Source organism: Anomaloglossus baeobatrachus, unplaced genomic scaffold, assembly GCF_048569485.1.
Source record: "Anomaloglossus baeobatrachus isolate aAnoBae1 unplaced genomic scaffold, aAnoBae1.hap1 Scaffold_464, whole genome shotgun sequence".
Taxonomy (NCBI): Eukaryota; Metazoa; Chordata; class Amphibia; order Anura; family Aromobatidae; genus Anomaloglossus; species Anomaloglossus baeobatrachus.
In genome coordinates, this window is record NW_027443981.1 from 52,928 (window position 1) to 76,547 (window position 23,620).

Consider the following 23,620-nt stretch of genomic DNA (forward strand, 5'->3'; position numbering starts at 1 on the left):
GGGGAGACCAATTAATAGAGAGTTACAGTAGTCAAGGCGAGAGTGGATCAGGGCCACGGTGAGGGTTTTTGTCGTTTCCATTGTGAGAAAGGGGCGGATTCTAGAGATGTTCTTGAGGTGCAAGCGGCCGGAGCGGGCAAGAGATTGTATGTGGGGGGTGAAGGAGAGATCGGTGTCAAGTATAACCCCCAGGCAGTGGGCCTGCGGCCTAGGACTTATCGTTGTGCCACACACAGAGAGGGAGATGTCAGGTTTAGGAAGGTTGGAGGATGGAGGAAAAAGAAGTTCAGTTTTGGAAAGGTTAAGTTTCAGATAGAGAGCGGACATGATGCTGCAAACTGCAGTCGGGCAGTCACTTGTGTTCTGTAGTACAGCGGGGGTGAGCTCAGGGGATGAGGTGTATAGCGGTGTGTCATCAGCATAAAGATGGTACTGGAAGCCAAATCTGCTGATGGTCATTCCAATTGGGGCAGTGTAGAGGGAGAAAAGAAGAGGGCCAAGGACTGAACCTTGAGGGACCCCAACAGTGAGAGGAAGAGGAGAAGATGTGGAGCCAGCAAATGATACACTGAACGAGCGGCCAGAAAGATAGGAAGAGAACCAGTAGAGAACAGTGTCCTTTAGGCCGATAGAATGGAGCATAGAGAGAAGGAGATGGTGGTCAACAGTGTCGAAGGCGGCAGAAAGGTCAAGAAAACTAAGCAGAGAGTGGTCACCGTTGCGTTTTGCTGTCAATAGGTCTTTGGTCACTTTGACAAGGGCAGTTTCAAGGGCGGAAGCCAGACTGTAAAGGATCCAGAAGAGAGTGAGTGGAGAGGTAGCGGGTGAGACGAGAGTAGACCAGGCGCTCCAAGAGTTTGGAGATGAAGGGGAGATTAGAGACTGGTCTATAGTTGCTTGTGCAGGACGGATCAAGAGAAGGTTTTTTTAATAATGGAGTAATGATAGAGTATTTGAGGGAGGAGGGGAAGATACCAGAAGAGAGGGAGATTGAAGAGTTTAGTTAGGTGGGTGGTGACAACCGGAGAGAGGGACTGGAGAAGGTGTGATGGGAAGGGATCAGTAGGGCTAATGGTGACAACCGGAGAGAGGGACTGGAGAAGGTGTGAGGGGAAGGGATCAGGAGGGCAAGTGGTGACAACCGGAGAGAGGGATTGGAGAAGGTGTGAGGGGAAGGGATCAGGAGGGCTAGTGGTGACAACCGGAGAGAGGGACTGGAGAAGGTGTGAGGGGAAGGGATCAGGAGGGCTAGTGGTGACAACCGGAGAGAGGGACTGGAGAAGGTGTGAGGGAAAGGGATCAGGAGGGCAAGTGGTGACAACCGGAGAGAGGGACTGGAGAAGGTGTGAGGGGAAGGGATCAGGAGGGCAAGTGGTGACAACCGGAGAGAGGGACTGGAGAAGGTGTGAGGGAAAGGGATCAGGAGGGCAAGTGGTGACAACCGGAGAGAGGGACTGGAGAAGGTGTGAGGGGAAGGGATCAGGAGGGCAAGTGGTGACAACCGGAGAGAGGGACTGGAGAAGGTGTGAGGGGAAGGGATCAGTAGGGCAAGTGGTGACAACCGGAGAGAGGGACTGGAGAAGGTGTGAGGGAAAGGGATCAGGAGGGCAAGTGGTGACAACCGGAGAGAGGGACTGGAGAAGGTGTGAGGGGAAGGGATCCGTAGGGCAAGTGGTGAAGAAGACGTATGTTTCTTGTCTAAGCAAATCTGATAAAAAATGAAACTTATAAGTACATTACTGGACCATAATAATACAATTTGGGTTTTCCAGCTCCTGATATTACATTTATTTACAATTCCAGTCCATTATTACTATTCTGATGAGGAGGGTTATTTTTTTTTTCCAGACAGATCCATTTACATTCATGTTATCCTTCCCATGGTGGCATTGTTATAATCAACATTTTAATTCAGTTGTTTGTTTTTTTAACTAACTTTCAGGATTCCTAATTATATACGAGAGGAATGGTGCGGTGCGTCAGCGGGGTGGGCAGAGTCGTATAAAAGGTCCAAACTTCAGGAGAAATTTGGGCAGAAAGCTCTCACTGATCTGTGATACCCCCTATAGGAGAAGGACCATCATACTGCACCCATTGTACCAGAAGCAAACAATGGCCAAAATTATCCGTCATTTTATGAATGCAAACAAATTTTAGAACTAAAAGAAGGTAAGTAAATAAAAGAAAGATTATATCACAAAAAAAAAATATTCCAACTTTATTATTACTATTATGTTTTTTTTACTACTTCAAGGTTATTTTTTGACTATAAATACTATTATTAGTTTCATTACTATTTTATATTTATTATTATTGTTATTATTAATATAATGTTATTGTATTTATATTTTATTAGTTATTACTTATTATATTATTTTTATTACTATTATTTAATTATATGATGTATTATAGATTTATTATTTATTATTATTACTATTTTTGCTACTAAAATAAAAATAATAATAATTATTATTATATATTATTATATATTATGATATTATTTATTATATATATATTATTTATTTATCATTTATTATTGTTACTATTCCTGCTACTACTATTATCATAATAATAATGGTTATTATTTTAATTATTTTAGTATATTATTATATTATTTATTATATATATTTATTATTTATTTATTATTATTTATTATTACTATTTTTGCTACTATTATCATAATAATAATTATTATTTAATATATAATTGTATATTATTATATTATTTATTATTATATATTTATTATTTCTTTATTATTATTTAGTATTTTTACTATTTCTGCTGCAACTATAATAATAATGATAATAATAATAATCAGGTTCTAACCTTATAAAGGCATAGCAAAAGAGAAAAAATTGCTTTAGTCATTAAGATCCGAAATGCATTCATTGGGAGGAGGATAATAATAATAATACTTTATAATGTGGACTAAATACATGAAAGCCAAGAAAATGATTAAATAATTAAGGCTGAAATTTCTGTAAACCCGATTTCTACATTAATTTTCTTCCATCTAATGCTTATGTCACAATGTGAGTGCAGGATAATAAGGGACAGGGAACCCTAGGCTATCCCTGACCTCCAGATTACCACTGATGGTGGAGATGCCGGAGTCCCGTGCCTTACTATTCTCCTGACCATATATAATCTGTTACCACCCACAGGGAACGAAGGGGCAGGAGTGTAATGGAAACACAGATTAAAATAGACAGGGGGAAACCAAAACTCAGACACACTGCAAAGCCACAGTAATAAATGGTTAGAGAATAAGGAGAAAAGCAAGAGCAGGAAGACAGCAACAAAAAGACAACGATGGTTAACACCATAATCACTCACAGGTATAATGCACAACAACCACCAGTAAGTCTGGATCACAAAACCTCACCAGACCAGTATATGTAAGCTATAGCTGGCATTAATAGCATAGTCCAGTCAGCATATGTAGGAGGGGAACGAACATGAGTGGTTCCTATCAGCATGTGATCAAATGAGATTAGTATGTAATGATTTTCATTGTACTTTTTATTAAAACAATGTATTATAATACTCCATGATTTATCTTTTTCAATATAATTATTATTGTTTTTATTATTTTCAGATTTTCTTTCCATAGAGGGAAATCCAATTTTAATTGACAGAAGTCCCAATATCTAAACAGGTAATAAATCTCGTACCTGAAGTCTATATACATTATACACTGCATATCTCTTCTTGGCTTAGATCTAGGTAAAGGGATCTCTTATAGCAAATATTTCTATTATCTAGTGATCTGGATAAGATTTATTATACACATGCCTATTATTAAATATATAGAAAAGCCCTGTGGTTATCAGGGTTGTAGTTTTCTGTCACAGGTTGGTGTATTCCCTTCATGCTTTAAACATGCCTCTGTGACGCCCTGGGCAAGCCAGGGGTCACAGGTCATCACACCACCACACCCTACACCCCAGATAGGAACACCAAGGCTACCAAAATCCTTGTTGCCTTCCTCCAGGGGCTGATGATACACACCAGGGGGTGGGCCAGGCGGTTGGCTCCGCCCACCGAGGAGTACACAGCCCTGGAGGCGGGAAGAACCAGGCAGATTAGCTCAGGGGGAGCTTGAGTGAAGTCAGGGAGGTGAAGGAGTGAACAGTGAAGTGGTAGAGGAGCTAAGTGAAGTGAAAGTGAAGTAGTAGTGGAGCAAAGAAGAAAAAAGTAAAAGTGAGAGTAGAAAAGCCTGAAGTTGGTCCGGCTGTGTGCAGGACAGAGTCAGCAAGGTCAGCAACGGCGGTGACCGTCTGGAGGGGGACTGCTCGGAGGTTGCTGGAAGGACCGCGGACGGGTAGTGGCCCAGCGGTCTGGAGCAGTATACGAAGAACAGTCAGCACCAGGGCAGGGGCCTCTCGGACCCCAGCAAGGCTAGGAGTCGCCGTAAATTTGCCAAATCCGTCAGTGAAGGGGACGTCTGTCTCCAAACAACCAAGTCCCGATTGAAGGCAACAGTCCGACCATTACAGAGAGACACCGCCACCGCCAGGGCACAAGTTTCTCAGGGCCAGCGCCTGCGGGCAAAGTGGGGCTCCTCCGGCCCATATCCAAGCCGGGGAGCGGGTTACCAGTGGGAACCCATCGCTACCAACACAGAAACATAGGTGCAGGACAGAGTGAACGTCAACGTGTCAACGTCTCAGGCTGAGTGAGTACCACAGTGCCGCAAGGCACAGCGCTGCCCCCGCGTCCCTGCGCCCACCAAGCCCTGCATCTCCCACCTCATCACTGGGCCCCGGGATCACCAACCCCTACCCACGGAGGGGCAACACAACAACTGGCTGCTCCATACCATCCTTCCCGGGATCCCCATACAGAGCAGCGGTGGTGCTAACAAATCACCACAACCGTGGGTGGCGTCATGGACAATAAACAATCCCCACACCCAAAAACCCCCTTTCACTCACGGGCGAGGAGCGCCGCTAAAGTCCCCGGGATCCGGCCCATCGCTCGAGCCACTGAGCAGCAGCAGGCCGCAGCAGCCGCGACAGCCGGACCCGAGCAGCAGTGGGAGAGCGCGGCGTCCCCTCCTCCGCTCGCGACAACTTGGCGTCACGAACAGGATCTTACCGCTCTGCCGTTGGGTAGAGGTGCGCCTTGTGACCGCCGGAGGTATCCGGCTGAAAAATTTCGGAAGTCGCCATCTTTGGCGCGAAAAGTTCCCGCTCGAGCGTCTTCTCGAGTAGCAGAGGCGCGAAGGCCAAAACTCCGCCCCAAGAGAGGAGGGGCCGAAAAGAAGCTAAGGGGGACGCGATGGCGGCTGGACGCATGTGAGGTGGCTATAAAAGCAGGGACGCCAGGACCCTGTGGCCATCTTGTTGCTAGTTCCTGGAAAGCACGACTGCCGAGATGTCCGCTCCAGTCAATAACAGCGAGACCCCCGCGCCCGACACGGCGACATGGTTGAGGGACCGGACCGTCCCGCTGAGTAATCGTCTGCAGGCCCATATGCAACTCCTCCTGGAGGAGTGGGAGACCGACATGGCGGATGTGGTGGCGGCTATGTGGAGACGCGAGGCAGAAGAGGATTTGGAGGAGCGGGTAAGCGACCCACGCCCCTGTATTCCTGAGGGATCGGCCGTTGGAGCTGAGGGGCCCGGCCGGCTTCCGCTCACCCTGCCTCTCTCCCCGCTACCCGTGATAGCTGCTGCCGCTCCACCATTAGGCCCGCTACCTGCCCAACCGGTAGCGATACCCTGCCCAGCCGCTCCGGCGGACCAACCGGCTGCAGACGTCCGGGACGTCCCTGAAGTACACCAGGGGGAACCGCTAGAACCGCGGCCCCTTAACAGCATGGTGCCAGAAGTCCCGGCAGTGACCGTGCCAGACTCTGAGCCTGGAACCGTGGCCTGGATGAAGGCCCGGGTGATACAATTCCACCAGCGTCAGCAGGATCAGATCTTCCGGATGACGGAGCAGTGGACCAACGAGGTGGAGGAGCTGATTACAACTGCCCCGGTGTACGGAGGGGGAACAGATGTAGCAGAACCGACTGGTGACCCACGTCCCTATGTCCTACTAGGACCGGCCGCTGCGGCTGAGGGGCCCGGCCTAGTCTCGGCCTATGCATCCCCCTTGCCGTTACTTATGGGGCGCCTCAGTGTAAGCTCGCCTAATATGCTGCTCCGTGCTACCGCGGAAGGGTCTGAAATGCTGGATGTTGGAAGCCAGGAAGCTGCGACAGCTGGTGGCAACCCGCCTGACGCAGGAACAAGAAATGACGACTCCTGCCCCAGCCTCGGGTCCGCTGTTGAGTTTGAAGAGGCAAGTGAGCGTTCCCGCTATGTAGGAGACCCCGTGGTTGTCCATACCCCGCGTACCGGTGGAAATGGGTACCGGGTACCCCTGCCACAGCAGGCATGTCAGTGCATGTTTGATATGCTGGTGGCAGAGGATGGGGCCGCCTCAGCAGAAGAATCTGAGTAGGGCAGCGTTGCACCGTTGTCCAGTCCCCGTTGGGACCACCACTGAGTTGTGTTTGTTTGAAAGTTTGAAGAGTTTAAAAATGAAAATGATAAGTGAAATGGGACCGAAAAATAATCTGATTTGACCGTGATTGAGAGAAAACCGGCCGTTGCCGGCACCGTTGTCCCCGTGGGGACCGTTTGAAAGTTGTTTTGCAAGGAGGACTTTCTATGGACAAGCCCGTGAACTTGCAGGGCAACCACAAACGTTAGTGGCTTGTAAATAAGTTGCTTTACCGTTACCATTTCCGCGGTTGCCGCCTCCGGAGAGGCAGGTTGGAGGGAGGGCCCTCAGCAGAGCAGGCTGGGGCCCAGCCACCACAGGAACCGGTGGCTACCCTCTGGAGGGGAAGGACAGATCCCGCTCGGGTGACTTTGTGCTGGACTTGGGTCAAGGGGTGCTGCCTGGGTTTTAGGGGCAGCATCAGGGCCAGGTTGCTTGGGTGGGAGAGAGCAGAAACCGTAACCGTAAACCGTTAGTAACGTTTAAGAAATGTGCCTCCCGTTGTGGGATGTTGTCATAATTTGTATTATGTTACCGTATTCTTTTTTATATATTTTGCAGAAAATAAAACCGGTGTTGGACGGGCAGCCCGCGGACGGTCTGCATTTTGCTAAGGGGGAATGTGACGCCCTGGGCAAGCCAGGGGTCACAGGTCATCACACCACCACACCCTACACCCCAGTTAGGAACACCAAGGCTACCAAAATCCTTGTTGCCTTCCTCCAGGGGCTGATGTTCACACCAGGGGGTGGGCCAGGCGGTTGGCTCCGCCCACCGAGGAGTACACAGCCCTGGAGGCGAGAAGAACCAGGCAGATTAGCTCAGGGGGAGCTTGAGTGAAGTCAGGGAGGTGAAGGAGTAAACAGTGAAGTGGTAGAGGAGCTAAGTGAAGTGAAAGTGAAGTAGTAGTGGAGCAAAGAAGAAAAGAGTAAAAGTGAGAGTAGAAAAGCCTGAAGTTGGTCCAGCTGTGTGCAGGACAGAGTCAGCAAGGTCAGCAACGGCGGTGACCGTCTGGAGGGGGACTGCTCGGAGGTTGCTGGAAGGACCGCGGACGGGTAGTGGCCCGGCGGTCTGGAGCAGTATACGAAGAACAGTCAGCACCAGGGCAGGGGCCTCTCGGACCCCGGCAAGGCTAGGAGTCGCCGTAAATTTGCCAAATCCGTCAGTGAAGGGGACGTCTGTCTCCAAACAACCAAGTCCCGATTGAAGGCAACAGTCCGACCATTACAGAGAGACACCGCCACCGCCAGGGCACAAGTTTCTCAGGGCCAGCGCCTGCGGGCAAAGTGGGGCTCCTCCGGCCCATATCCAAGCCGGGGAGCGGGTTACCGGTGGGAACCCATCGCTACCAACACAGAAACATAGGTGCAGGACAGAGTGACCGTCACCGTCACCTACTGGGAGAGCAAGTGCAGCCGTCCGTGGGAACCGTCTTTCCAGCCGTGTGGTTTACCGAAAAACTGTGTCAACGTCTCAGGCTGAGTGAGTACCACAGTGCCGCAAGGCACAGCGCTGCCCCCGCGTCCCTGCGCCCACCAAGCCCTGCATCTCCCACCTCATCACTGGGCCCACGGGATCACCAACCCCTACCCACGGAGGGGCAACACAACAACTGGCTGCTCCATACCATCCTTCCCGGGATCCCCATACAGAGCAGCGGTGGTGCTAACAAATCACCACAACCGTGGGTGGCGTCACGGACAATAAACAATTCCCACACCCAAAAACCCCCTTTCACTCACGGGCGAGGAGCGCCGCTAAAGTCCCCGGGATCCGGCCCATCGCTTGAGCCACCGAGCAGCAGCAGGCCGCAGCAGCCGCAGCAGCCGGACCCGAGCAGCAGTGGGAGAGCGCGGCATCCCCTCCTCCGCCCGCGACACCTCCATCACACCCATCCTCAAAAAGCCCTCTCCTGATCCATCCTCTATGTCAAACTATGGCCCCATATCACTTCTTCCCTATGCCTCAAAACTACTGGAACAGCATGTCCATCTTGAACTGTCCTCATACCTTTCCTCCTGCCTCTTTGACCGTTTACAATCTGGTTCCCGACCCCATCACTCCACTGAAACTGCCCTAACCAAAGTCACTAACGACCTACTAACCACCAAAGCCAAGCGACACTACTCTGTCCTCCTCCTCCTGGACCTGTCCTCTGCCTTTGACACAGTAGACCACTCCCTCCTACTACAGATTCTCTCGTCTCTGGGCATCACAGACTTGGCCCTATCTTGGATCTCCTCCTACCTAACCGACCGAACTTTCAGAGTCTCCCACTCTCACACCACTTCCTCATCTCGCCCCCTATCTGTCGGTGTGCCCCAAGGCTCAGTTCTTGGACCCCTGCTGTTCTCCATCTACACCTTCGGCCTGGGACAGCTCATAGAGTCCCATGGCTTTCAGTATCACCTCTATGCTGATGACACACAGATCTACCTCTCTGGACCTGACATCCCCTCCTTACTAACCAGAATCCCACAATGTCTGTCTACTATTTGATCCTTTTTCTCTGCTCAATATCTAAAACTGAACATGGACAAAACAGAATTCATTATCTTTCCCCCATCTCACTCAACCTCCCCACCTGACATATCCATCAATGTCAATGGCTGCTCATTCTCCCCAGTCCCATGTGCTCACTGTCTGTGAGTAACTCTAGACTCTATTCTCTCTTTCAAGCCACACATCCAAGCCCTCTTCACCTCCTGCCGCCTCCAAGTCAAAAATGTTTCCCAGATTCATACATTCATTTCCCAAAAAGCTGTAAAAACCCTAGTGCATAGTCTTATTATCTCCCGCCTGGATTATTGCAACCTCCTGCTGTGTGGCTTTTCTTCTAACAGTCTTGCAACCCTACAATCTATTCTAAACTATGCTGCCCGACTAATCCACCTCTCCCCTCGTTACTCCCCGACCTCTCCTCTCTGCCAATCCCTTCACTGGCTTCCCATTGCCCAACAACTCTAATTCAAAACCCTAACCATGACCTACAAAGCCATCCACAACCTGTCTCCTCCCTACATCTGTGACCTAGTCTCCCGGTACTTACCTGCACGCAACCTCAGATCCTCACAAGATCTCCTTCTCTACTCCCCTCATCTTCTCTTCCTACGAATGCATCAAAGATTTCTCCCATGCCTCCCCCATACTCTGGAACTCTCTACCCCAACATATCAGACTCTCGCCTACCTTGACAAGCTTCAAAAGGAACCTGAAGACCCACCTCTTCCGACAAGCCTACAACCAGCAGTAACCCTCAGTCCAATACATCACCGCACGACCATCTCTACCCTCACCTACTGTATCCTCACCTATCCCTTGTAGACTGTTAACCCTCACGAGCAGGGACCGCTATCCTCCTGTACCTGTCTGTGTCTTGTATTGTTGATGATTATTGTACTTTTCCCTATTATGTACACCCCTTTTCACATGTAAAGCGCCATGGAATAAATGGCGCTATAATAAATAATAATAATGATCCCACTGATGTACGCTTGTTAGACTGACTTTTAGACTTTTTGACCCTGGTCCTACATACAGTATATATAAACGTTCTATACATGTTTATTACAGGTTGACTGGTTCTTCTATAAGAATGTGTGCGGGTAATGAGTCCACCGTCACAGAATTCTTCATTCTTGGATTTAAGAACATAGAAAACTTTAAGTTCTCCCTTTTCGTTCTCTTTCTCCTGACTTATATTGTGATTCTGCTTGGCAATGTCTCCATTATCATATTGGTGTCCACGTGCCACCACCTGCAGGTGCCCATGTACCTGTTCCTCCGCAATCTCTCGGTGACGGGCCTCTTGTTTACCACCAATATTATGCCTTACATGTTGTATCTCATAGTGATGGGAGGAGGGGACATGTCCATCACCGGGTGCTTCATCATTATGTGTTCTGTGGCTCCACCTTTACTCAGTCCCTGATCCTTATGGTGATGGCCTTTGACCGGTACGTGGCCATTTGTCATCCTTTGCACTATGCGGCTCTGATGAACCACAAGCTTTGCCAGCACTTCATCTTCTGGCCATGGGCCATTTGCTTCGTCCTGTTCACCATTGAAATTGGATATTTATTCCAAGTAAAGTTTTGCGGCTCCAAAATCATTGAACATTACTTCTGTGACTTTGCTCCCATCCTGGCCATAGCCTCCTCGGATACTTCAATAGTAGAGATGGAAGACCTCATATTTTCCATCACTCTGATGTTCATGCCCTTTGTGGTGATCACCGTCTCCTATTTATGCATTGTCATCTCCATCCTCAAGATTACGTCCATGGCAGGGCGGTGGAAGGCGTTCTCCTCCTGCAGCGCGCATCTCACCAACATCTTCATCTTCTACGGGACACAAATTACAATCTATATGTTCCCAGTTGAGCAAGACACTTTCTATGGGAAGACAGTGAAATCTTTGATGTACACGGTGCTGACACCTTTCATTAATCCCATTGTTTACAGTATGAGGAACCAAGAGATCAAGAGAGCCGTGCGGCAAATACTGTATAAAAAGAGTAAAAGGACTGTTCTTCCCACGTTGCACTAAATGTAAAGGAAAATATAATAAAATCAATAAAATAAATGGTAATATCAGAATACGCAGTGTAAATACAGCCAGAAGTGTAATCACAGGGCGATTTCATGATCATTGTTATATCCAGTATGATACGGTAAGGAATACATCCATTATATGCATTCATGCATGTCAGAACACAAGGGATCACACATATATATCGTTCACGTCTATGCTCTGGATGTGTACCGGGTGTGTCACGTTGACAGACAGTCCTGTGGTGTCTGGCTGTAGAAGGTCACTGCGCTTGGCTACAGAAACTGCTCCCTGACCTTCTATTATTCCTTCTGTGGTGTAAATAGAATCCTGTGTGTCTTCTCTGTTTGGGGTTCCTTTTTTTCCTTTTAGGACCTTGTGGATATCCTAACCTCTTAGCTGTTAATCCTCATCACTGCCCCTTGTGTCCTTAAATACCTGCATTTCCCTGGTGTTTGCTAGTGATAGAGTTAAATTTCTATACAGTCTTGAGTGCAAGCAGACGGCTTGTATTGATCTGGAGAATCATTGTTGTATGTTGCTGTACCTCTCCCTGATTCATCCTGGAGATAAGTTGTTCATTTACTTTCCTCTCTTTGTGCTCCCTGTGTCTTCTTTAGAGCTTAGTGGGGTTGACTAAGTGCTCATCCCATCCATTCCTTATCTAGGGCCCAGTTCAGGGTCAGCTAGGGCCAGGTATCCTTCTTAGCGCATAGGTGCGGAACCTATATAAGGTGGTCAGGGGCACCAGGGGCCAGAGGAAGGTTTGATTAGGGGTTACCATCTTCCCCTTCCCTAGCCATAGGCTTTCCCTCTTCCCTTCCCTCAGTTTTTGCCATTAGCTTGGTATTTCCCCATACCTAGCGTGACAGGATGCCACTGATGTAATGGATCACTGTAAGAAAGGTTTCTATATATTAGCCATTTCTTAATTGGAATGGGTGTAGTGATCTGTGATTTACATCAGTAGGAGCAACCCATCACCTTCAATGACCCATCAGATGTCTTTTATCCCAGCAATCATCGATCATATTCTTTCTCGTCTCTAACTATATACAATGGTGAGGTCTGAGGGGATGATCAAACTGTAAAACCCCATGTCCTCTTTATTTTATATTCCAAGAAGCCAGAAGATGTCATATGCTCAAGATATTGGTCATCGTGATAAGTAAGGTGACTTCAAGATACCCACTTGTCTCTTGACTGGCCACTTTACAATATATGAGAAGACAAACCGAGATGTCGCAATCTTTAGAATGTCTGAGAAGGTTTATTTGCCATCACTTCTGGAGAAGTTGAGTCTACAGTGTAAAGTAGAGACCTCCAGGACTCCACAAAGAAGTGACAAATAGTCCTCATGACTATAGTGATTAGGAAGGCTTGGCATCACAGCCATGGCTATCGTTCACTCATCAATTCTACATTTTAATGGTTTTCCTTGAACAGTTTTTATTCTTCTTAATCACCACCATATTCTTCCATAGTTCTATGAAGATATCATTCATAATTTCTGTTTTAATGCAGAAGATCTAGGTGCTCTGGCGCTTCAAGAACTAAAAGGTAAAGTGATAGACTTGTATAGGCGTCTATGATGTAACTAATGTTAAACTATGAAAGATTTCTAAGTGAGTGAGATTTGTACAGATGTATTCCAATTAAGTAACCACATTGGAAGAGGAACATATGAACATCCCGGGAATTTTATAGTCCTGCTGGGCATTGGGATCTGTATACCGTCTTTGGTCTCTACATGAGTGCCGGTTTTGCAGCTATTCCCATTACAAGGAAAAGTTCCTCTTGGTGTATCTGAGGGCATTGAACTTCGGGTCATAATGTTTCTTAAATTAGGAGGTTGCCTGTAACCTAGCATGGGAGGATATTTGAATATTTATTTTATCTGGTCATCCTTGTTTAGGATATGGTGAAGTTTCTTAGCAGTTTTTCCTCAATAAGTCAAGCTGTGGGTCATCACCAGAGGTACACGATTATTGTCCTCTTTTTCTCTGCATTGGAGTATTTGACCTTTAGGGGTCTTTGTGGCTCTAATGCTCTGATCATCAATGTAGGTCGGGTGGTAGCCTTGGCTAAAAAAATCTTTTAAGATGAGTTAATTGTTCATCCATGTCAGTTGGGCTGGAACAGATATGATTGTATCTGAGGGCCTGGCTGTAGACCTATTTCAGGTGGAAGCTGTCCCATCTTTGTCATGTGGGATGGTGAATTGTTTCCGATACACCATTTTCTGGAATTAAGTTTTGTGGTCGTATCCAGGAAATTGATTTCAATTTTTGAGTGTTCCAATGTCAAGTTTACGGAGGGATGAAATGTATTGAGTTGTCATAGAATTTTAGAAGTTATTGTTCAGACTCAATCCAGTTTATTAAGATTTCATCAATGTAACGGAAATAGATCAAGGTTTGATGGAGCAGGAGGCCAAAAAGTAATTTCCATTTTAGCCATGAAAAGTTTGGCATAGTGAGGTGCCATTTTGGTGCCCATAGCAGTTCCAATGCGTTGTAGATATAGCTCCTTGCCAAAAGTTGTGTGTGAGGACAAATCTGGTGAGTGTTAATACAGACTCAGAAGGGATCCCATTAGCTTCAAGAAAAATTCGGCAGCGGGAAGTCCATCTTAATGTGGGATGTTAGAAAATAGGGATTCCACATCCATTGTGGCCAAGATGGTACTCTTGGTGAGAGAACCTAATGAAGATAGCTATAAGAATTAGGGGTTGCTACCACTTTAGGGTATATATAATATTTTTATTGCTTTTTATTAGGAGGTTTGGGGAAGGTTCAACCAATAAACAGAAATTCTGGCACTTCAATATTTCAATATTTTTCCTCTTTACAGCAGTCAGATAATTTTATATTTTGGTTGATGAGACCTTACGGATACCAAATATTTTTTATATGCTTTTTTTCTTTTTTTATTTATTCTCTTTTTTTTTACTGGAGAAAAATTAGGTGACTTGAATTTTTATGTATTTTTTACTTTTGCCAATTACATAAAGGATAAAGTTTAAGTCACTATCGTCACCATTTTTACGGGTGTACAACGGCTTGTCATGTCACGATCTTTTTGTGTGGCTCAAAAAGTTTACCACTTTTGCCATTTTTACATCAGTCTTGATGAATTGAGGCCTTATTACTGTGACAACCATTGCTATGTTGGCTGTCTTGATAAATTGTGGCCTTGCGGGCTTTATTACTATGACAACTATTGCTATGTTGGATGTCCTGATAAATTGAGGCCTTGCAGGCTTTATTACTGTGACAACCATTGCTATGTCGGCTGTCTTGATAAACTGAGGTCTTGTGGGCTTTATTACTATGGCAACCATTGCTATTTTGGCTGTCTTGATAAATTGAGGCCTTGCAGGCTTTATTACTATGACAACCATTGCTATGTCGGCTGTCTTGATAAATTTGAGGCCTTGCAGGCTTTATTACTATGACAACCATTGCTATGTTGGATGTGGCTCAATAAAGTTGTTGTTGAAATATGCTACATGACCTCAGAAAACATGGCCTGAGAAGCGTGAAGGGAATTGGGATTTTAACCCCATAGCGATGGCCTAACGTCTCAAGACGTCGGAAAAACAGGGTACTTATTCTGTTCCGACGTCTTGAGACGTCAGGCCGGAAAAAGCTTGTAGCGCCCCCCAGTGACGAAAAATCTCGGGGTTTCAGCTACCGGAGGTAGCTGAGACCCCCAAGATTATGAATCGGGGTGTTTTTTTTGGACCCCGATAATGTGATCGCCGGTATACACCGTATACCGACGTACACATAAAAAAAAATGGCAAATAATACTGATTTCTTTCTCATCTGACATGATCAAACATGTCAGATGATAAAGAAATATAATCCTCTAGTGCCCCCAAAGCCCCCGGTACCAGAGAAATCAACCCCCACCACCCCCACCCCCACCGGACATCCAAAATGGCGCCGACGCGCGCCGAAAACTGCCGCCGGCTCTGCATTCATTTCCCTCCGATCTGAAATGATCAAACATTTCAGATCGGAGGGAAATGTCCTCCCCCTGACCCCTCCTCCGGTACACCGGAGCTGTCTGGTCCCCCGGAGCCCCCCTCCGGTTCTCCAGAGCACTCCCCCTTCCCTCCTCCGGAGCATGCAAGTTGGCGGCGCGCAGCGCACAGTAGCGCGCGGCCGCATTCATCCTGCTCTTTCTGACGCATGTGACACGTCACATGCGACAGAAAAGTTGTCCCCAGGTCCCGCCAGGTCTCCCGCCGTCACCCCCCCCCTCAGCCCCCGGTCTTCCGTTACCTGGCTGCTGCTCCGTCCCCGCGATCACTCCGCCTCCCTATGGAAAGCTGGCGGCGCATGTGCAGACAGCGGCTGTCAGCTGGATTCTTGCAAGCAGGGACGCTGACCGCGCTGCTTGTGTGTCGCCCTGGGCAAGCCAGGGGACACAGGTCACACACCACCACACCCCACACTCCAGGTAGGCACATCACAGCTAACCAGAAATCCTTGTTGCCTTCCTCCAGAGGTTGATGATGCACACCAGGGGGTGGGCCAGGCGGTTGGCTCCGCCCACCGAGGAGCTCACAACACTGGAGGCAGGAAGAAACCAGGCAGATAGCCCAGGCAGGGCAAGTGTGAAGAGCTCAGGGAGAGCTTGAGTGAGGAGCTCAGGAGATAGCTCAGGGAGGAGCAGGAGTGAGGAGCTAAAGTGGAGGAGTTAAGAAAGTGAAAGTGAAAGTAGTAAAGGAGGAAAGCAAGTAAAGTAACAGAAGAGAAAGACAGCCTGAAGGGTCCAGCTTTGTGAGGGCCAGAACAGCAAGGTCAGCAACGGCGGTGACTGTCTGGAGGGGGACCGTTTGGAAGTTCCTGGAAGGACCCCGTTGGCTGTGTGCCCGGTGGTCTGGAGCAGTGTTCCGAAGGACAGTCAGCACCAGGGCAGGGGCCTCTCGGACCCCGGCAAGGCTAGGAGTCGCCAGATTTGCCAAATCCGTCAGTGACGGGGACGCAGATCCCCCAACAACCAAGTCCCGATTGAAGGCAACAGCCCAACCCGTATTGGAGAGACACCGCCACCGCCATGGCACCAGTTTCTCAGGGCCAGCGCCTGCGGGCAAAGTGTAGAGCTCCTCCGGCCCAGATTGCAGTCGGGGAGCGGGTAACCGGAGGGAATCCACCGCTACCATCAGTCAACATAGGTGCAAGGAAGAGAGACATCACCGTCACCTACCGGGAGTGCAGGTGCAGCCGTCTGTGGGACCGTCCTACCAGCCGTTGGTTTACCGTACAAACTGTGTCCGTGTGTCAGGCTGAGTGAGTACCATAGTGCCGCAAGGCACAGCGCTGCCCCCGCGTCCCTGCGCCCTCCAGGCCCTACACTTTACATCTCATCACCGGGCCCCGGGATCACCAACCCCTACCCACGGAGGGGCAACACAACACCTGGCTGCTCCGCATCACCATCCCCGGGACCCCCACACTGAGCAGCGGTGGTGCAATCACCACAACCGTGGGTGGCGTCACGAACTATAACAATCCCCACACCCAACAAACCCCCCCTTTCACTCACGGGCGAGGAGTGTCGCTCGAGAAACCCCGGGATCCGGCCCACAGCTCGAGCCACCAGGAGCAGCTGCCGGACCCGAGCAGAAGGGGTGAGCGCGGTGTGCCGACACCCTCCTCCCCGCCCGCGACAACTTGGCGTCACGAACAGGATCTTACCGCTCTGCCGTCAGGTAGAGGTGCGCCTTGTTACCGCCGGAGGCATCCGGCAGAAAAATTTCAGAAGCCGCCATCTTTGGCGCGAAAAGTTCCCGCTCGAGCGTCTTCTCGAGCAGTAGAGGCGCGAAGGCCAAAACCCCGCCCCGAGAGAGGAGGGGCCGGAAAGAGCTAAGGGGGACGAAATGGCGGCTGGCCGCATGTAGCCGCGGCTATAGAAGCAGGGACGCCAGGACCCTGCGGCCATTGACTGGTTCCTGGAAGAGGCAGCTGCTAAAGATGCTGAGTCCGACCAGCAACACCGTGGTCCCCGCGCCTGGCATTGCAGCGCGGGTGGAAGTCCGGACCGTCCAGCTAAGCAGCCGTCTGCAGGTCCGCATGCAGCTCCTCATGGAGGAGTGGGAGGCCGACATGGTGGAAGTGGTGGCGGCCATACGGAGACGCGAGACGGAGGGAGTCTTGGAAGGGAGGGTAAGTGACCCACGCCCCTGTGCCCCTAGTGGGTCGGTCATCGCGGCTGAGGGACCCGGTCCATACCCGCTCGCCCTGCTACCTCCCCCGCTACCCGTGTTGGCTGCTGCTGCCCCGCCACTAGGCCCGCTACCACCACCACCGGTAGCGGTACCCTGCCAATCCGCCCCGGCGGACAGACCTACAGCAGAAGATCGTGACCACCCTGATCCGCTTCAATGGAAGGAACCGGAGGCTGAGGCCGTCAGCAAAGATGCACCGGAGGCACGGCGGGGATGTAGCTGCCAGGAGGCAGAGCAGGCCATGTCACAGCGGGGTCCCTTATTACTGAAGGTGCTGGTCGTAGCCGACACGGAGGGACTCTGGCTGGGCCCGTCCCCCGCACACGCTGAACCGGAGCAAACAGAAAGTGCTCCCGGCTGGGAGCGACGGCAACAGCAGCTGCGCAGGGAGATCGATGCCTGAGAAGGGTGTAGAGCGGATGTGCATGCCCGCATGAATATGGAAGAAGATCGCCTGCAGCGAGCTACCATTGGGGTCCAGAGCGGTGCACCATGTGAGGGTGGCACTAGAGCCCCACGATTGAGGATGGACTGCTAAGCCGGCGGTCCTCCGCTTAAAAGTTGTCCCCGTTGGGACCAGAAGTCAGTGTGTTTAACAGTTGAGAATGATAAGAAAAATGATACCGAACAGTAACCTGATTTGCTTGTGATTGAACCGGCAGGAGCTGGCACCGTTGTCCCCGTGGGGACCGTTTAAAGTTTATTTGCATGGGAACTATCCATGGACAAGCCCGTGAACTTGCAGGGCACCACAAACGTTAAGTGGCTTGTAAATATGTTGGTTACTGTTACCGTTTCCGCAATACCGTCTCCGGAGAGGCAGGTTGGAGGGAGGCCCCTGAGCAGAGCAGGCCAGGGCCCAGCCACCAAAGGAACCGGTGGCCACCCTCTGGAGGGGAAGGACAGATCCCGCTCGGGTAACTTGTGCTGGACTGTGGGTCAAGGGGTGCTGCCTGGGTTTTAGGGGCAGCATCAGGGCCAGGTTGCTTGGGTGGGAGAGAGCGGAAACCGTGACCGTATACCGTTGCAACGTTTAAGTAAATGTGCCTCCCGTCTTGGGAAGAGTTATGATTAAAAAATGTATTTATGTTTGCTTAACCCTGTTATCCCCTTTTTACAGAAAAATAAAACCGGTGTAGGACGTCAGCCCGCGGACGGTCTGCATTTTGCTAAGGGGGAATGTGTCGCCCTGGGCAAGCCAGGGGACACAGGTCACACACCACCACACCCCACACTCCAGGTAGGCACATCACAGCTAACCAGAAATCCTTGTTGCCTTCCTCCAGAGGTTGATGATGCACACCAGGGGGTGGGCCAGGCGGTTGGCTCCGCCCACCGAGGAGCTCACAACACTGGAGGCAGGAAGAAACCAGGCAGATAGCCCAGGCAGGGCAAGTGTGAAGAGCTCAGGGAGAGCTTGAGTGAGGAGCTCAGGAGATAGCTCAGGGAGGAGCAGGAGTGAGGAGCTAAAGTGGAGGAGTTAAGAAAGTGAAAGTGAAAGTAGTAAAGGAGGAAAGCAAGTAAAGTAACAGAAGAGAAAGACAGCCTGAAGGGTCCAGCTTTGTGAGGGCCAGAACAGCAAGGTCAGCAACGGCGGTGACTGTCTGGAGGGGGACCGTTTGGAAGTTCCTGGAAGGACCCCGTTGGCTGTGTGCCCGGTGGTCTGGAGCAGTGTTCCGAAGGACAGTCAGCACCAGGGCAGGGGCCTCTCGGACCCTGGCAAGGCTAGGAGTCGCCAGATTTGCCAAATCCGTCAGTGACGGGGACGCAGATCCCCCAACAACCAAGTCCCGATTGAAGGCAACAGCCCAACCCGTATTGGAGAGACACCGCCACCGCCACGGCACCAGTTTCTCAGGGCCAGCGCCTGCGGGCAAAGTGTAGAGCTCCTCCGGCCCAGATTGCAGTCGGGGAGCGGGTAACCGGAGGGAATCCACCGCTACCATCAGTCAACATAGGTGCAAGGAAGAGAGACATCACCGTCACCTACCGGGAGTGCAGGTGCAGCCGTCTGTGGGACCGTCCTACCAGCCGTTGGTTTACCGTACAAACTGTGTCCGTGTGTCAGGCTGAGTGAGTACCATAGTGCCGCAAGGCACAGCGCTGCCCCCGCGTCCCTGCGCCCTCCAGGCCCTACACTTTACATCTCATCACCGGGCCCCGGGATCACCAACCCCTACCCACGGAGGGGCAACACAACACCTGGCTGCTCCGCATCACCATCCCCGGGACCCCCACACTGAGCAGCGGTGGTGCAATCACCACAACCGTGGGTGGCGTCACGAACTATAACAATCCCCACACCCAACAAACCCCCCCTTTCACTCACGGGCGAGGAGTGTCGCTCGAGAAACCCCGGGATCCGGCCCACAGCTCGAGCCACCAGGAGCAGCTGCCGGACCCGAGCAGAAGGGGTGAGCGCGGTGTGCCGACACCCTCCTCCCCGCCCGCGACACTTGCACATGCTGCTGTACTGTGGACCGGGGGAGAGTGAGTGCAGTAATCTGCAGCCACACTCCTCACATGGAGAGCCTGCTGTTCTAGAAAATGGGGGGTATGTTCTGTGAGCGTGCCCCTCATATTCTGGAATGAGGATACTGCAGGTCACTCTGTCCTAGGTTGGACCGGGGCAGTGTGAGTGCAGTATTCTCAGATTACTGCACCCACACTGCTCATGGAGAGCTTGCTTTTCCAGAAAATGGGGGATACGTTCCCTGAACATGCCCCCCATATTCTAGAAGGTCCAGAGTCGTCGTGGGACCTCCAAAATGGATTACAGCGACCGGAATTTGTTTGTTTTCAATAAATTGGTGAAAGAGGGAATGTTTCGGGGAGTGTTTTTTCAAATAATTTTTTTTTTGTCTTTATTTTTTTCTATTACTGACTGGGTTAGTGATGTCGGGTATCTGTTTAGATGCCGTGACATCACTAACCCCAGGCCTTGATGCCAGGTGACATTACAGCTGGTATCAACCCCGTATATTACCCCGTTTGCCACCGCACAAGGGTGCGGGATGAGCTGGGGCGAAGTGCCAGGATTGGCGCATCTAATGGATGCGCCACTTCTGGGGCGGCTGCGGCCTGCTATTTTTAGGCTGGGAAGAGTCCAATAACCATGGCTCTTCCCACCCTGAGAATACCAGACCCCAGCTGTCCGCTTCACCTTGGCTGGTGATCTAATTTGGGGGGGACCCCACGTTTGTTTTGTTTTTTTTTTAAAAAAACGCCTGGGGAGCCCTCCAAATTGATCACCAGCCAAGGTGAAGCTGTCAGCTGTGGTTTGCAGGCTACAGCTGTCTGCTTTACCCTAGTTGGCTATCAAAAATAGGGGGGACCCCACGTCATTTATTTTAATTATTAATTTTTTGGGGGGGATAAATACAAGGCTAGGCACCCTTTAGTGCCACATTAAAGGCACTAAAAGGGCACCAGCTTAGAATATGCAGGGGAATGGGACGTTATATTTGTTTGACATCTATCCATTCATCCATTGTAGCATTTTAGGCTGTGCACCCACAATCGGGATTTGCAGCGTTTTGGGCGCAGAGTGTTTTCCCTGCGTCCATAGCGCTGCGTTGTGCAGTACAAGCACAGTGGAAGGATTTTTAGAAATCCCATGCCCACTGTGCTTCTTTTCTCCACAGCATAAACCGATCTGTGGCGCATCTTCCCGAGCCTCAGCATGTCAGTTTATGCTGCGGAGACAAGAGTGTTCTCTGCAGGTAGTATAGAGCTCCACAGCAGCCTGAACTCAAATCGTGGACATGGGCAGCTGCGTTCTCCCGTGGACAACACTCATATCTCTGCAGGAAGGCTGACACTGTGTACTAGACGCCGTGTCGCTGGATCATGGCCACATAGCCTAAAAGTGAGAAATTTGTTGCTACAGCAACATTTTTGTGAAGTACCTGTGGATTCAAAATGCTTACTATACTCCTGAATAAAATCCAGTTTCCAAAATGGGGTCACTTGTGGGGGGTTTCTGCTGTATAGGTACCCAAGGGGCCCTGCAAATGTGACACGGTGCCCGCAATTTATTTCAACTTTTTCAGAATTCAAATGGTGCTCCTTCCATTCCAAGCCCTCCCATTTATCCAAACAGAGGTTTTTGGCCACATGTGGGGTATCCCTGTGCTCATAAGACATTGGATAACAACCTCTTGGGTCCACGGTTTGTTGTTGCCTCTTGAAAAAGTAAGAAATTTGATGCTAAAGCAACATTTTTGTGAAAAAAATGAAAATTTTCAATATGGCAACCTAAGCTTATCAAATTCTGTGAAGTACTCTTGGATTCAAACTGCTCACTATACACCTAGATAAAAGCCTTGAAGTGTCTTGTTTCCAGAATGGGGTCACTTGTGGGGGACCTCCACTGTTTAGGCACCTTAGGGGCTTTCCAAATGCAACTTAGCGTCTGCTAATGATTCCAGCCAATTGTGCAGTCAAATGGCGCTCCTTCCCTTCCGAGCTCTGCTGTGCACCCAAACAGTTGATTTTCACCACACATAAGGTATCAGCATACTCAGGAGAAATTGCACAATAAATCTTATGCTGAATTTTTTCCTTTTACACTTGTAAATAAAAAGCTACCTGGTTGAAGTAACAATTTTGTGGTAAAAATGTATTTTTTTATTTTCACAGCTCAACATTATAAACTTCTGTGACGCACCTGAGGGTTCAGGGTACTCACCAAACATCTAGATAAATTCCTTCAGGGGTCTATTTTCCAAAATGGTGCCACTTGTGGGGGACCTCCACTGTTTAGGCACCTCAGTGGCTCTCCTAATGCAACATGGCGTCCGCTATTGATTCCAGACAATTTTGCAGTCAAATGGCACTCCTTCCCTTCCGAGCCCTGTCATACGCCCAAACAGTTGATTTCCACCACATATAAGGTATCGCCAAACTCAGGAGAAATTGCACAATAAATTTTATGCTGAATTTTTTCCTTTTACTCTTGTAAAAAAAAAAGCTACCTGGTTGAATTAACAATTTTGTGGTAAAAATGTATTTTTTTTTTAATTTTCACAGCTCAACATTATAAACTTCTGTGAAGCACCTGGGGGTTCAGGGTACTCACCAAACATCTAGATAAATTCCTTGTGGGGTCTATTTTCCGAAATGTGGCCATATGTTGAGGAGCTTCACTGTATAGGCACCTCAGGGGCTTTCCTAATGCAACATGGCATCCGCTATTGATTCCAGACAATTTTGCAGTCAAATGGCGCTCCTTCCCTTTCGAGCCCCGCCGTGTGCCCAAACAGATTTCCACCACATATAAGGTATCGCCAAACTCAGGAGAAATTGCACAATAAATTTCATGGTGATTTTTTTCCTGTTACCCTTGTGAAAAAAAAGCTACCTGGTTGAAATAATTTTGTGGTAAAATTATATTTTTTTATTTTCATGGCTCAATGTTATAAAATTGTGTGAAGCACCTGGGGGTTCAGGGTACTCACCAAACATCTACATAAATTCCTTGAGGGGCCTAGTTTCCAAAATGGGGTCACTTGTGCGGGGTTTCTGCTGTTTAGGTACCTTAGGGGACCTCCAAATGCGACATGGTGCCCGCAATCTTTTTTAGCCAAATTTCCTTTCCAAAATTCAAATATTGTTCCTTTCGTTCCAAGCCCTCCCATTTGTCCAAACAAAGGTTTCAGACCACATGTGAGGTATCACCGCACTCATAAAAAAGTGGGTAACAAACCTTGAGGTCAAAGTTTTGGAATTACCTCTTGAAAAAGTGAGAAAATTGATGCTAAAGCAACTTTTTTGAGAAAATTATTAAAATTTTCAATATGACAACGTAACATTAACAAAATCTGTGAAATACTTGTGGGTCCAAAATGCTCACTATAGCCCTAGATAGAAGCCTTGAGGGGTCTAGTTTCCAAAATGGCATCACTTGTGAGGGGTTTCTTCTGTTTAGGTTCCTTAGCGGACCTGTAAATCCAACATGGTGCCCGCAACCTATTTCAGCCAAATTTGCTTTCCAAAATTCAAATATTGCTCCTTTTGTTCTGAGCCCTCCCATTTGTCCAAACAGAGGTTTATAACCACATGTGGGGTATCAATGCATTCATAACAAAGTGGGGAACAAGTTTTGTGGTCCATTTTGTTCTGTTATTTCTTCTAAAAGTGAATAAATTTGGGTTAGAGCAACATTTTTAGGTAAAATTTAATTTTTGCTTTTTTTCATTCCACATTGCTTTTGTTCATGTGAAGCACCTGAAGGGTTAATAAACTTCTTGAATGTGGTTTTGAGTACTTTGGGGTGTGCAGTTTTTAGAATGGGGTCACTTTTGGGTATTTTCTGTCACCTCGGCCTCT